The sequence below is a fragment of the Salvelinus alpinus genome, chromosome 17, assembly GCF_045679555.1.
Source record: "Salvelinus alpinus chromosome 17, SLU_Salpinus.1, whole genome shotgun sequence".
Taxonomy (NCBI): domain Eukaryota; kingdom Metazoa; phylum Chordata; class Actinopteri; order Salmoniformes; family Salmonidae; genus Salvelinus; species Salvelinus alpinus.
The window spans coordinates 8,511,379-8,528,147 of NC_092102.1; the positions used below are offsets into that span (position 1 = coordinate 8,511,379).

Genomic DNA, 16,769 nt, shown 5'->3' on the forward strand with positions numbered 1-16,769 from the left:
TGAAGTGCTTTGAGAGACTAGTCAAGGACCATATCACCTCCACCCTACCGGACACCCTAGACCCACTCCAATTTGCTTACCGACCCAATAGGTCCACAGATGACGCAATCGCAACCACACTGCACACTGCCCTAACCCATCTGGACAAGAGGAATACCCATGTGAGAATGCTGTTCATCGATTACAGCTCAGCATTTAACACCATAGTACCCTCCAAACTCGTCATCAAGCTCGAGACCCTGGGTCTCGACCCCGCCCTGTGCAACTGGGTCCTGGACTTCCTGACGGGCCGCCCCCAGGTGGTGAGGGTAGGTAACAACATCTCCACCCCGCTGATCCTCAACACTGGGGCCCCACAAGGGTGCGTTCTGAGCCCTCTCCTGTACTCCCTGTTCACCCACGACTGCGTGGCCATGCACGCCTCCAACTCAATCATCAAGTTTGCGGATGACACTACAGTGGTAGGCTTGATTACCAACAACGACGAGACGGCCTACAGGGAGGAGGTGAGGGCCCTCGGAGTGTGGTGTCAGGAAAATAACCTTACACTCAACGTCAACAAAACAAAGGAGATGATTGTGGACTTCAGGAAACAGCAGAGGGAGCACCCCCCTATCCACATCGACGGGTCAGTAGTGGAGAAGGTGGAAAGTTTTAAGTTCCTCGGTGTACACATCACGGACAAACTGAATTGGTCCACCCACACAGACAGCGTCGTGAAGAAGGCGCAGCAGCGCCTCTTCAACCTCAGGAGGCTGAAGAAATTCGGCTTGTCACCAAAAGCACTCACAAACTTCTACAGATGCACAATCGAGAGCATCCTGTCGGGCTGTATCACCGCCTGGTACGGCAACTGCTCCGCCCACAACCGTAAGGCTCTCCAGAGGGTAGTGAGGTCTGCAGAACGCATCACCGGGGGCAAACTACCTGCCCTCCAGGACACCTACACCACCCGATGTCACAGGAAGGCCATAAAGATCATCAAGGACAACAACCACCCAAGCCACTGCCTGTTCACCCCGCTATCATCCAGAAGGCGAGGTCAGTACAGGTGCATCAAAGCAGGGACCGAGAGACTGAAAAACAGCTTCTATCTCAAGGCCATCAGACTGTTAAACAGCCACCACTAACATTTAGCGGCCGCTGCCAACATACTGACTCAACTCCAGCCACTTTAAAAATGGGAATTGATGGAAATTATGTAAAAATGTACCACTAGCCACTTTAAACAATGCCACTTAATATAATGTTTACATACCCTACATTACCCATCTCATATGTATATACTGTACTCTATATCATCTACTGCATCTTGCCATCTTTATGTAATACATGTACCACTAGCCACTTTAAACTATGCCACTTTATGTTTACATACCCTACAGTACTCATCTCATATGTATATACCGTACTCTATACCATCTACTGCATCTTGCCTATGCCGTTCTGTACCACCACTCATTCATATATCTTTATGTACATATTCTTTATCCCTTTACACTTGTGTGTGTGTATAAGGTAGTAGTTGTGGAATTGTTAGGTTAGATTACTTGTTGGTTATTACTGCATTGTCGGAACTAGAAGCACAAGCATTTCGCTACACTCGCATTAACATCTGCTAACCATGTGTATGTGACTAATAAAATTTGATTTGATTTGACATGGCGCAATTGTGTTTGTTGTCCGTAGCTTATACCTGCCCATACCATAACCCCACCGCCACCATGGGGCACTCTGACAACGTAGACATCAGCAAAACACTCGCCCACATGACGCCATACATAAGGTTGTGAGGCCAGTTGAAAGTACTGCCAAAGTCTCTAAAATGACGTTGGAGGGGGCCTATGGTAGAGAAATTAACATTAAAATCTCTGGCAACAGCTCTGTTGGACATTCTTGCAGTCAGCATGCCAATTGCACACTCTAGAACTTGAGACATCAGTGGCATTATGTTGTGTGACACAACTGCACATTTTAGTGGCCTTTTATTGTCCCCAGCACAAGGTGCACCTGTGTAATGATCATGCTGTTTAATCAGCTTCTTGAAATGCCACACCTGTCAGGTGGATGGGTTGTCTTGGCAAAGGAGAAATGGGGATGTAAACATTTGGGCACAACATTTGAGAGAAATAAGCTTTTTGTGCATATGGAAAATTCCTGGGATCTTTAATTTCAGCTCATGAAACATGGGACCAACACTTTACATATTGCGTTTATATGTTGATTGCAATGTCGAACAAGCCCATTGTCTGAAGCGGCTGTGCCCGAGCGGTGATAGAATCTACTGATCCAAATAGACATTTTTTACAATCTCCCTTGCTCTTTCAAATACATTATTAAAAGGTTGAAATCGTGGTTCGGAATATAAGGTGACTTCACCCTTTTGAGGAAGTACAGACCGATGCTTTTTCTATCCCCTGTGAACACCACCTAACTAGAAAAGGGATGCAGTCCCACTTTTGTAGGCAGGCAGACCGATAGAGATGTATATACAGTGCCTTCGGAAAGTATTCAGATCCCTTGACTTTTACCTCATTTTGCTACGTTACAGCCTTATTCTAAACTGGATTAAATAAATAAATAAAATCCTCAGCAATCTACATACCATACCCCATAATGACAGCTCCGAGACAATGCTGGGCCAATTGTGCGCCGCCTCAATGGTCTTCCGGTCGCGGCCGGCTGCGACACAGCCTGGGATCGACCCCAGGTCTGTAGTGACGATTCAAGTACTGCAATGCAGTGCCTTAGACCGCTGCGCCACCCGTCCAAGATTTTAATTGTAAAACTCTTGTCCATGTTTCATTTTCTGTTAATAAAAAAGAGCCGTTGGATATAACAAAGTTCTCTTTTCATTGATAAATTACTTTTGTTCCATCATCAAAATCAATATCGAACAGCTGAGACTTTAAATAGGGGTCATTAAAATCCTGCCCCAGAAACGTATTGAGAATCAATTCCACTCATCACCCAAACACCGGTAACCAGAAATCAAGATTTAGTGGTGATTCATCAGGTTGAAAAATACATTTGTGAACTTCATAGTTATCTTTGAATGCCTATTGCTGATCATGATAATTGTTCAGGATCGTGAGCATATGTCATCAGGCCAGATAACATTTCAGATGAACAAACATCAATATAATGATCAGGCCTTAGGGATGTGATTCTTCATGATGAACCACAAATGGCTTTTTTCTGACATTTCCCTCCATTGATATTGAAACTGAACACCACCCTAGCAAAGATCCAGATTTTCTATGTTACCCTGACCACATCCCTTTCTGTTCATATAGGAGGATTTTCTTTGGGTATGAAGATTTGCTGTACTAAGATGACCAAAAGTAATTTTTGTTACATGAGTTTTGACATGTTCTGTTAGGGTAGTAGGTGACAGAGCTGTATACTATTCCATTATTGCTATTGTTATTAACCTGCCCAATTCAGGAACCTATATTCAACATTTCAAGCGAATGACTCCTTCAATGTCCCCTCTGAGTGTGTGTGCATATGTGCATGTCAAGCCCATCCATTCATTGTATGCAGGCGAAGACCTGGGCCCGGTTTCCCAAAGGCATCATACGGCTACACAGTAAGTTCATCGCTAGAACCTTTGTAGGAGCATCGTTAAATCTTTGAGCTGTTTCCCAGAACCATAGTTAAAGTTGCACTTGAAAACGCTCGTTATTTACCGACTGCCTCAGACCACTCATAGAACAGCGAAGTGAGTCGTTAGAAGCTTTTTTGCCCACTTTGTACACAGAAAATCTCAGCTAAGCATATAATCAAGCTGTTTATCTGTCTCTCTGTGACTGTTGATAACTTGGGAACGAAGTTGACTTACAAATACAAAGTTGCCAATGTCTTTGCATTTGAACAAGCAAAGGCTAAAATGATGCAATGAAAACTGAATTAAGAAATGAATACAGTAGGCTACATAGTATATAGGCTACATATAGTTTTATGGCCAATATATTTACTGTAAATCATATTGAAATAAATGTAATCTTCAGTCAATGAAGTTGTATTTGTAGGTTGTCTGTACTTTTTGCCTCAATATATTTTAATATGTGTAATAACAACATGTGCTCAATGATGTGCCAAATGAATCTGTGATTGAGTGCATTATTATTTGATTTTTTTTATAATATTGTTTATTATTTTCCAATAAAAAATAAATTAAAAAAGACAGCAATACAAACATTGACATTCATTGTACTGTTGAATGGGATGGCCAATTTAGAGGACAAAACAAAACTTAACTCACACATACACAAAATAAAACAAAATCCTATTAGGTGGTACATGTATAAGAAGACAGCATATAGTCATTACAAGCAGTGTAGTTAAGCCAAAAATAATATTGAGTGGAGTACAGCACAGAGTAGCAGCAGATCGTCAGCCCAGTTATGAAGCGGGACTAGACCATTTATCCAGTATCGGCTGCCATATTTTGTAAAACACTGGACTTCTATTGGAGGTGTTGTATCGTATCTTTTCCATATGTATTACATTCCCTAAATCCCGTAACCACATTTCAAAGGTAGGTACAGTCTCCAATTTCCAATATTGTTTATATTCATGAGAGCTGATTCCTGAGACCAAGATTATTGGTTTCGAATTCAGTGTACCAGCAACAATAATATATCGACCATTAGGATCTGAAATCGAGGATGAGTAAACAAAAGGAATGTTTTTCCTTATCAGGATTGCTACTCCTCTCGCTTTTGCATCAAAGTTAGACTGGTATATCTGACCGATCCAGTCGACTCGTAGCTTGGCCTGAGCGGAGCGTTTAATATGAGTTTCTTGAAGAAGCACTATGTCAGCCCCCAGTGATTTAAGATGAGAAAAAACCTTAGCTCGTTTCACGATATGCCCTAAGCCATTACAGTTCCAGCTGACTATCTTTATTCCACCAGGTCTACTCTGTGCTCGGTCACTATGTGGCATTTCTTATTTTAGAGCAAATTGCTGCTGTCATACAAAGCCCTAAAGAAAAACATCCCGCCGTGCGGGAGCTTGTCATGGCACCTGTATTAATAAATGTGAACATAAAACACAGACCCCATCCCCCCGCTCGTCCCTTTACTGAGTGACATCCCCAAACGAAGCACTCCTTGACTAACACACAAACCTTAGGGTGTCTAGACATACAGCTTGAACTAACTCGTCGTCTATAGATGCTCCGCATATAAACTAATATTAAATAACACCTAACTCTCACGTTAGGGGGTGAGTGGCGCTAAAACATGATAGGCTAAACAATGCTATATAAGCCACAACATCTCACCCATCATATAAGTCCCAATTTCTGATCGAAAAGACGTAGGCAGGAAATTCAAACACATTCCTGGCCTGTATTTGGCCATTTAGCCGGTTGACACAGCCGTTCTGTATCCTCAGCCAGGGAACTTGCTTGACAAGAACAGATAGGCCTCTTTTGGGTTGTCAAACGTACATGTTGATCCCTCGACTGTCACCTTAAACCGGGCTGGGAAGAGGAATCCATATCGGATGTTGGCCGCCCTGCATTTGTTGCGTAACTCATCATACTCTTTCTGTTGGTTCCTCACCTCCAAAGTAAGATCTGGGTAGAAAGACACCCTGGGTCTGTTGTAATTAAGGGGGAACTTTTGACTAGCCAGCTTGAGGATAAGATCCCTGGTCTGGGGATAGTGCAGCCGTACAATGAATGGCCTTGGTGGCGCGCCCTTGGCCGGCTTTGTTACCTGTGATCTGTGTGCGCGGTCAATCAGGATGGCGGTTTTGAAGTGTTCACTCCCCAGCAATGCCAGTATCAGCTCCGAGACAAATTCAGTGGGTTTCCCTTTCTCAGTGTCCTCTTGGATCCCAAATATTCGGATGTTCTGGCGTCTTGAATGCAACTCGAGCATTTCCAGTCGGGCTTTCAGGGTTTTGTTGTCATTTTTGAACGTTGCGCACTGTTTCTCTATGTCCTGTAGCCTGGCCTCGTGATCGACTGTCGTCTGCTCAACCTCATGCACCCTTCCCTTAGTTGCCTTCACAGTTTCAGTCAAAGTCCCAATACTCTGAGATATCAGCCAACCTTGTGTCCACCTTCTTGCTTAGTGAGTTTATGGCAGCCAGTATGTCACGTTGAGTAGGATCTGTGGGGAACTCTTGGGAGCTAGCATCTTCACCTAACTCCTCGTGGGTCGGCGATGTTGAAATTGGTTCGTTGTCTATCTCATTAAAATTATCTTGTTTAGCGCCCCCTTTTTGGTGGCTTTTCCATTTGTCATATTGCCAGACAATGTTTGAAGTTCTAGGTTGTGAGAGGTTAAGATAAATATGAATTTGTTTAAAAATAGAGCGGAGCTCTAGCAAAGCACGTCTACTCTATAGCAGGCTCTCTAGCGCCCCCCTGAGTGCATTATTATTAGCCTGGGAACCAGAGGGGTATTCCAGAAAGCGGGATTATTGAGTTAGCAAGATCTGTCAAACCAGAAATTGAGCAAATTTTGAATTTCCTGTTCAAGAAAGAGAGCTCGATGTATAGCCTGATCTGAAACCATAGCAACGAATGTTCTGAAGCAAACCTGCTACCTAGTAGGTTAACTTGATCTTAGTCTATCTTGGTGAATAAAGATAGTACTTCTCCGCCAATCAGATTCTTGTCCGTCACTATGGCCTGCCACTTTACAGAAAATCCAATTGACATCGGAGCATGCATTGTTCGCCGTGCATTACTAAAGTGATAACGCCCAAGAAGCCGGTGTTTTGAGAATATATTGGCACGGGTGTTAGGACTTCGTCTCGGGCCGGCAAACCGTACCAATATATCCGACATACACTGGCTTCGAGGGAATTATCCCTTTTATACAACAGGTGGCCAACATATTGAAATAATGATTTACATATTGTAATTTAAAAACTTTATTTTGAATAATTTCTTCATACTATTTCATCCGTCCACAAGATTTAGTCCCGACACAAATCTGGGGTTGCTACCCAAGCCGGCTGGTTGTTGTCTTTTTGTTCTGTATCTATGGACACGACCCAGTCGTTAGTTCTAAATGTTCTATTGCCATTTTGGCTGGCAACATTCTTATCCCTCGCTTGTCAGCTAGCCAACTACAGCTAACTTACAGTGCAGCCAGAATAACAACAAAGTAGCTGCATTTGTATTATTAAGGATTGCGTCAATTCAATCTGGTATCAGGACAAAATGTGATTCAGAGTCACCGAATATACTTTAAGTATTTTTATTAAACTCAAGCGATAAATGGTAAATGCAATTTTCATATACGGGTTCACTGTAACACCTCGCAGGGTAGAACAGAAAACTGGCAGGATGTAAGTAAACAGCTGTTCTTATACTGTGATAGACGTAGTTCCAACCCGTCTGTTGGCCTATCACAGTGGAGGCTGAGCGTGGTTTAAACTTGCACAGCCTATCGCCGGCGCTCAGGCTGGTCCCAGCCTCTTGGCGCTCCTTGGTGTCCGGCGCTGTTGCTGTGTAGATTACGCTCCCACACCCTAGAGACTGAGGTCAGACAGTTCTGTAACATTGTTTGAGCTATTTGCACCTGCATAGAAAGCCTACTGTTCTCGCTCAAGGTTAACCACAGCTTCTCAGCACACTTATCTGGGGCAAAATGTTACTTCCAGCACACACACAGGAACCCAGACCAACAGTTGCTAATATTCAATCACATGTGTTATAGTATTGGGTTATAGCGCAATACACACAGTTCCTCACAATTCCCCCTTTTTACACCCCTAAGGGGTGTAAATTAAAACAGAAACCATCAAGTTCAATGATTGATACATACATACCAGGTTGTTGATAAACCCAGGAACTTTAAACCTTTAATGACCATTCAGAACACGTTCTCATTACCCTAGTAACATATTAAATAACATAGGGATTTTTAGGAGTCCCCCTTTTGACACCCCTAGGGTGTCACTCATTATCCTTTACTTCAGCGGTCACAGTATAGTAATATGTTAATAGTATTTCATGAAAATAGTAAAACGTTTATTATTAATTTATTTATTACATTTTATTTATTTTTAAAAATCAACAAAGAAAAAATCAACAAATGATATACGCTAAGTTGCATTTCGACTCCTCCTTTTGACACCCAAAGGGTGTCACACTCAGAATACAAAGATTAAAAGAAATACACCTTTATTGTATAAAGAATAAAAACCATCTAGTCCACCCTGCTACACCTAACAGGTACTAGGTTGGCTACCACCCACCCAGGAAATTTAAACCTTGACATAAGGTAGGACAACATACAGGGTAAAAGATTACAAGGATATATTGTGAAACAAAAACCAATGAATTAAACTAAAAATAAGCAATTTTATTATTTTTTATTTCTTTATAGCAAACCATGGATCATCCTCTGCCAAGGCAGTCTCAGCATCCCCCCCGGGAGCAGGCAATGGCATCATAACTGCAGCGTGCGCAACATCTGTAAAAGATTTCCTCAAACGGGATAATACATGCAGCACAGCACATTAACATAAGAAATACAACTATTAGGGTCAGAAATCCAGTAACCATCAATGCAGTGTACTTACCAAACCAGCCACCCAGCCAGGAGAACAGTCCCCACTCCTCCACACCTGCAAAACCCTTCATCTCCACAGATAACTTTTCCAACCCGCTCAGAGCTTTTGAAATGCTCCCATCCGGACTGGTATTGTTAGGGATAAATGTACAACATTGTTCCCCAAACATTTTACAAACACCTCCCTGGTTGGCCAGAATCATGTCTAGTGCTAGCCTATTTTGTCTAGCGGTTCGAGAGGTGGCATCCAATTGTTCAGCCATCCCCGTAAGTGCGGTGTGGTTGTAGTTAACAAATCGTTGTTGATTATAGTAGATATAATTGATCCAGGCAGTTTGCTTAGCATCCACAATAGCTGGGCCAATAATGGGCAACAAATGCCACAGGCCATCATTCCTGTTTAATGCCTGGAATTCGTGGGGGACCCCTATTGGGACCCCCAACAGGTTGGTGTGAATGTTATCTGTAACCTCGGACCAAGGAGCGTCACGTTTCTGCCGTCTCCTGGGTTGGTCCCAAGCCTCTGTGTCATGTGCAGATCCCAGGAGTTGGTTAGCTGTAACCTCAATAATAGTCAATGGTGTTATCAGACAGACATCAGCAACACCTCTAGTTTGGTTCAGCCCTTCAACGGGCCAGGTGGCATTAATAGTGACATTAGTGATGCAGTCAGCAATAGGGAGCCTCCCATAATTTATACCCCTACCTGTACCAGTGATACAGCTGTAATCTCCCCCATATGCCTTAACTCCCCACGGGGCCTTCTGGGGAGGGACGTCTGGGAACACAAGACTCAGAGCTTTACACAGGGTCGAATTTGGCTTGTTATGGTAAAAACCCTCCAATATGCACATCCAACCTTCCCCACTGCTTAGGGCAAATGGGTGAGTAGCCAGAACAGGTCTAGCATGTCCACAGATCACACAATCTTTTCTGTTAAGTGTTTTGGCTGTATACCTCATATAGGCTAACCACATATTATCCCTACCCTCATAGCCAGTTTCAGTCCCCAATTGGTCGCTATCTGAGATATCCTTTACATTTATTACCTGTACCGGAGTGGAGAGCTTAGGTGATGATGTGGAACCCGGTCTTGAAGTGGTGGAGGAGTTCGGCTGAACCTGGCCTTGGCCTGTTGGAACTGGTGGTGGTTTTGGCAGCACTGTGATGGTAACCATCCCCATCGTATCCCAATCAGACAGCTCAGGACGACCAGCAGTCCTGTAAAGCCCCACCCTCTCCCAGAGAACACATCATCAGCCAGAGGCCAAGCCACACTTTCACTTCTATGAACGCTCACAGCGGGGAAAGGTCGGGTATAAGGGAATCTTCAGTAGAGAGTTGGCCCCCAGTACCCTGTTGGTTCTGGTTCTGCTCCTACCCCTGTGATTGTTTGACAGTGTCAGTGTGTCTTACCCTCCTACAATGTGTGATATGCTCCCAGGTAGCTCTTTCAGCTATTCTCACCGCAAAGGCTGTCACCAGGAATACTTGGTATGGCCCCTCCCAACGGGGCTGCATTCCACCTATTCTCCTCATGGACTGGATTGCATGAATCACCTTCTCCTGTAATTCACCTGTAATGCATAAAATCTTGGACATACAGGTTTGGTTAACAAACAATGTCTCATTTATTCCATCTGATTATATCTTCTTCTTTGCCTACTTGTTCAGGTCCCTAATTCTATTTGTTCTATCTGATTAGCTAGAATGTCCTCCATTATTATCCTAGTAAACCAACTCTAGGGATATTTAACTAATAGGCCACACCACAAAGTGCCCTATTCCATCCCCCTTTTGATACATGGCTCCGCCCTTGTATCAATACTGGCGCAAATCTAACAATTCTCTGTCAAGTATCTTATCTACTTTAAAAGTTATGAGTGCTGCCCCTTAGTTCCTGAAACCAACTAAGTTTTCATTCCCTCTTTGTCTCCCCTCAGTAACCGTGACCCAGTCTGTGTCACTCCTATCTCTCTGCTCCCAACCTTCAAGGTCTCAGCAGTGTGGGGAGGGCCCCTCTGTCTGCCCTTTCCCCTATCTGTCTGTAGCTTGGTCCCAAACATTAACTAAGTGTCTCACTGTTATCTGAACCCATGGAATTACAAAACAAAAAAAACAAAAAAACATGTCTATGGTGGCAATTTCTAAAGTCCTTACAGAGGTTAAATAAGGTTATCTTGATCCTATCAATAATCCTGAATCACCACAGATGTCATATATCCCCGTCCACTTTATACTATTCACACTATGATCAAATGAGGCCAAAACGAATGCTAACCATATCATATGCTTTCTGTACTAATGAAATATCTCCTTCAGGAGTCCACTGTATTTTATCTAACAATAACATGGGTTAGCCTTATAAAATCACTATTTTTCTATGTTCATCTTTTTCCTGCCCTGTTGGCTTAAAATATGTTCTAAATACTTAACATGAGTCTACCTTTTATTTATTTTTTAAACGTATCCTAAATCATTTTCATTGTGTTCCCAGGCCCATATGCTTAAAATCAGCTTAAAATGTCCAATGGCGCCCTCTTGTGGACAATCCCGGGTGGGGGGGTGGGGGGCCGCATAGAGGGTGCACCCAACTCGGGCATGGTCTCCATCACCCCCCTGAAGCCATTATACCCATTCCACAGCCAAGCATAGTACAATGAACAGAGAAGTGGGCACTTCAAACCTCCATAAGTTGACCAATGGCGCCCTCAAGTGACCTTTCATCTAAGAAAATACATCCTACACCAATATCCATAATATTAATTTTACCGCCTTGTTGTATCAAATTACCTTAAACTCAGACGCCAATGACCTTAGATTCTCCATTCAAATGGCTTTCCAATGTGGCTGATCAAACCACAACGGAAAGTCACCTCAGAAGTCATAAGCCATACCACCACCTTAAAGAAGTGTTCCTTACTATATTAGACAAAATAAAGAACCCTTTATCAAAAAAATGTACGTATTTATGAAAACGCAGAAAACAAAACTTCTAATATTCCATATGTGTGTGTACCCCTTTAAGATATCTTGTCTCTGGGAAACATGGAAATCCCCTCAAACCCAACGTTTACTACAAACAAAACCTAGTAATTATAACTGTCCCTTTAACATTAAATCAGCTCCACCGGCATGTTAATACACCTTAACTTTCTGTTAAATTTCACTGGTGTTACCTAGACATTCGAACTAAAAATCAATAAAGAGCTATCATAAACTTTTACGATTCAACTATTCTGACCTTCCTCTCTTATAGCCAAATATAGCCCAGTGAGCGCCAACAATCCGTGATGGCCACCTAGCAATTTTTGTTGCTAGTTTTAGCATCTTTTTAGACTACCCTGACGATATTAGTTTTAAATTTCCTTAATGGTTATATCTAAAACCCATTCATGGTGTATTCTACTTTATGAAACAGTTTTACGTTAGAACTCAATGATATCACAACGTTAGTTAGCAACAACCAAACCTTTAACTTCTTATGGCTGCAGGGGCAGTATTGAGTAGCTTGGATAAAAGGTGCCCATTTCAAACGGCCTCGTACTCAATTCTTGCTCGTACAATATGCATATTATTATTACTATTGGATAGAAAACACTCAAGTTTCTAAAACCGTTTGAATTATATCTGTGAGTAAAACAGAACTCATTTTGCAGCAAACTTCCTGTCAGAAAGTAAAAAATCTGAAATCGAGGCTCTGTTCCAGGGCCTCCCTAATCGTTTTCTTGAAATCTATTAGTATACATGCACTTCATACGCCTTCCACTAGATGTCAATAGGCTGTGAGAGGTGAAATGGGGTCTCTAGCTCTTTCTATGGTCAAAAGAGAGAGCTTGGAATGACAGGACCCCAATTTCCTTTGCTCAGGAAGACGCGGAAAGGACTTCCGCATTGGCTTCTGAAAAGCTTTTGTTATAGACGCCTAATATCTCCGGCTTTGATTTTATTTGATAAATGTGACAATATCATCGTAAAGTATGTTTTTTCAATATAGTTTAATCAGATTATTGAAATTGTTTCGGGAGTTTTGGCGTGTTCCGTTCTCTGAGTTTGTTGACGATGGAGAGCTTCGCGCCACTTGGCAAGTTTTGCTTGCTCATTCGAGAGGGAAAAAGGACATTCTAAATCCAAACAACGATTGTTCTGGACAAAGGACCACTTGTACAAGATTCTGATGGAAGCTCAACAAAAGTAGGACCCATTTATGATGGTATTTCCTATTTCTGTCGAAAATGTGTCGTTGTGTTTTCCGCTTTGATTTTGGGCGCTGTCTCGCTATAACGTAAGCTGGATGTTGTACTGAAGTTATTTTTAGAATTCTAACACGGCGATTGCATTAAGAACTAAGCTATCTTTAATTTGCTGTCCAACATGCATTTTTTAGTAAAGTTTATGAATAGTTATTTGATTAGATTAGGTGCCTCTCCAAGATTTCTCCGGACATTTTTATTGCATTTTGCCTACGTATTCACATTGTATAACCACGATTTGTGCCGCTAAATATGCACATTTTCGAACAAACCATATATGTATTGTGTAATATGATGTTATAGGACTGTCATCTGATGAAGTTTGAGAAGGTTAGTGAAAAAATTAATATATTTTGCTGGTTTATTCGCTATCGCAAACGTGCCTTGAATCAATGTAGCTGTGTGGTTGGCTATTGTAGTAAGCTAATATAATGCTATATTGTGTTTTCGCTGTAAAACACTTAAAGAATCGGAAATATTGGCTGGATTCACAAGATGTTTGTCTTTCATTTGCTGTACAACATGTATTTTTCATAAATGTTTTATGATGAGTATTTAGGTATTTCAATTTGGTCTCTGTAATTGTTCTAGCTGCTTCGGTGCTATTTGTGATTGCAGGTGCAATGTAAAACTATGATTTATACCTGAAATATGCAAATTTTTCGAACAAAACATAGATTTATTGTATAACATGTTATAAGACTGTCATCTGATGAAGTTGTTTCTTGGTTAGTTTGGTTGGTTCTTGGTTAGTTAGGTTGGTTTTGTGCAAGCTACCTGTGCTGTGAAAAATGTCTGTGCTTTTTTGTATTTGGTGGTGAGCTAACATAAATATACGTGGTGTTTTCGCTGTAAAACATTTTAAAAATTGGACATGTTGGCTGGATTCACAAGATGTGTATCTTTCATTTGCTGTATTGGACTTGTTCATGTGTGAAAGTTAAATATTTCAAAAAAATATATTTTGAATTTCGCGCCCTGCACTTGGCCTGGCTTTTGTCATAAGTGTACCGACGTCGGGCTTGCAGCCCAAAGAAGTAAGTCTATCGCAAGCTTTTAAAACACCATGTACCTCGCTAAATTTATATCGCATGTCAGTCAATCCATAAGAATAATAACATTCCGATGGGCACAACTTTATCGTATCTTTCCGTTATTAACTGTCTTCTATGATTTAGTAATTTAAATATGACTCCAGTCTCTATACATTATACCAGCAGATCATTTAGGCAACACAACGTATCACATCGAAATCGCCTCACTATCATTTAGAATGGATTAGTCTTTCAATTTAACCTAAACAAGCTATTAAAACGTTCTGTTTATATCCGAAACAAACACTAACTAACAGTATCTCTCCCGGCAAAACATATCAGTGTTTGAATTACAATCAGAATGAATTTTAGTCTCTCGGTGCCAAGGCTGAGATACTAACCCGAGTCTCCCGCGTTGTAGGCAAAAAGTTTCTCCAGCATAGCCAACCCTATGCGCTTCTTTAGTTTTGCCTTCTCCATGGCATCTTTAAGTTTACCCCTTCGTAACTCTCCCTCCGTATTCCACTCTCAACAAGTTTGCTAAATCCTGTCCTAGTTCGGTTAAATCTTTCCTGACTTTCCCTAGAGTAGCAATACTTATTCGATTCCTGTCTGTCCGCTCTCTTTCTACATCTATACTTCTCTCAAATTCGTACATCTTTCTCCATTTTGGGCATTAGATTTACTCAAATATTCTACCGGGTTCCCCGTCGACTGGGAGACCGTTGGGCGCGTTAATACTGCCTTCCCCTATCCACTCTCTATACATTTTTTCTCCTCTCTTCCTCCACTCCTTTCCGTCTTTTCCTCCGTTTATTTCCAACGCTGATTTTAATGTTTTCAGTACTTTATCAACCTCCTGATTAGCCATTTCACCGGGAAATTTTATCAATTGTAGTATAAATCGGAGTCAATAATATTATACTTTTGGGCTTCGTTTTTTTATTTTTTATGTAATATTATATCTCTATAGTCCTTTCCCAACTCTTAACCATATAACCCGGATCTTTAATCCTATCAGACAAACCTGGTATCAGCGTTACACCAACCTGATATCCAATGCCCTACCTTCACTCGGTAACCATCCAATGTAACACAGGTCCCTTAAATCTATTGGCCTGTTATTTTATCCGTAGATCATTCAAAATTATATTCAGTACGCCGACTAATATCAGATGTACCTCATTCACACGATTGGAGTCTTTCAAATCTTCATTCACACCAGTAAGTTCGCCAACTTTACCACATACAAACTAAAGGTACATCACATTCACTGTTACACTGCGATCCTACCCACACTCACACTGGCAGGTTCGCCGACCCACCCTCATACAAACTGGGATACGCGTTACACCAACCGATCCATTTAGTGCATTACATTCATAGTTATATCATAAGAGTGATCGATCAAGTTCAAAATTGCATTTACCACATCATTCAATATCAAATCCAATGTTCATTGTCAATTATAGTAGTCATATGAATTTGGTAACTTACATCAAACAGGTGTTTCACAAAACTACATTTGGATAATGCCAATGTGCAGAACTTTAGTTTTTCACAATAGGTTTCTGCTTACCTTTTTAGTTGACCGGTCTGGAGTTGTGAGACACACCCGTCTGACGACAGCAATGGTCAATCGGCCGGACAATCTCCAGCGAATTCCTTCAACCAGATCACGTCAGGGTCACCATATTAAGGATTGCATCAATTCAATCTGGTATCAGGACAAAATGTGATTCAGAGTCACCGAATATACTTTAAGTATTTTTATTAAACTCAAGCGATAAATGGTAAATGCAATTTTCGTATATACGGGTTCACTGTAACACCTCGCAGGGTAGAACAGAAAACTAGCAGGATGTAAGTAAACAGCTGTTCTTATACTGTGATAGACGTAGTTCCAACCCGTCTGTTGGCCTATCACAGTAGAGGCTGAGCGTGGTTTAAACTTGCTCAGCCTATCGCCGGCGCTCAGGCTGGTCCCAGCCTCTTGGCGCTCCTTGGTGTCCGGCGCTGTTGCTGTGTAGATTACGCTCCCACACCCTAGAGACTGAGGTCAGACAGTTCTGTAACATTGTTTGAGCTATTTGCACCTGCATAGAAAGCATACTGTTCTCGCTCAAGGTTAACCACAGCTTCTCAGCACACTTATCTGGGGCAAAATGTTACTTCCAGCACACACACAGGAACCCAGACCAACAGTTGCTAATATTCAATCACATGTGTTATAGTATTGGGTTATAGCGCAATAAACACAGATCCTCACAGTATCAATATAAATAATGCTGATTCATAATTTCGACTGGCTGAGAAAAACTGCCTGCCTGTCTGTCTCATCCCGACACGTCCATTACTATGCGACAGCTGGAGGTCGAATTTGAATATTGAAGCAAAGTTGCAAATGTCGGCGAGACAGACCGCAAGTAGACTGTATGTGAAATATTGGGCTTGCCAGTTGTTTGATCAACCAGTCTGAGCTTCGTTTAGCCTAATTACTTAAACGAAAAGTAGCCGTTCTGGAACCAAGAAATTGTGAACTCCCTTATCTGGTTAAGAGAAGCCGGATATGTTCAGGGAATCCTGAATTTGTTAAACAATCTTTCTGGAATACCCCCCCAGTCTCTTTAGCTAATCCACTTCCTGTAGTCCTTGTAATGTGCCAAAGAGACTGGCCTTTCTGCCGTCTTCAAATATTAGCGTTCTATCAATGAGCTTGAGAACAGAGAATTTGATCTTGATTCGATCACCCTCACAGTTATCCTCCAATCCCAACTATTATGCAAATATTGGAATCACTTTTTTCTCTCCACAGAACATATTAGTGATCCATCAATGATTTGGTTAACTTTTGTTTGTCCAGTCTGTCAAAAATTGGGTCATCACTAGTTACCACAGCCACAAAGTCTAAGCCCTCCTACTCGACCAATCAG

The 16,769-nt window shown here is 41.7% G+C and overlaps 1 long non-coding RNA gene across 1 annotated transcript; it reads right to left on the reverse strand.

Annotated features, from left to right (window-relative positions):
- Window positions 1-7,213: 7,213 nt before the first annotated feature.
- On the reverse strand, window positions 7,214-14,670 carry LOC139542061 (uncharacterized). Its single transcript, XR_011668463.1, has 2 exons — window positions 9,599-14,670; window positions 7,214-9,327 (listed from the first exon to the last, which is right to left on the reverse strand). It is a non-coding gene; the product is annotated as an uncharacterized lncRNA (long non-coding RNA).
- Between the last annotated feature and the right edge of the window lie 2,099 nt (window positions 14,671-16,769).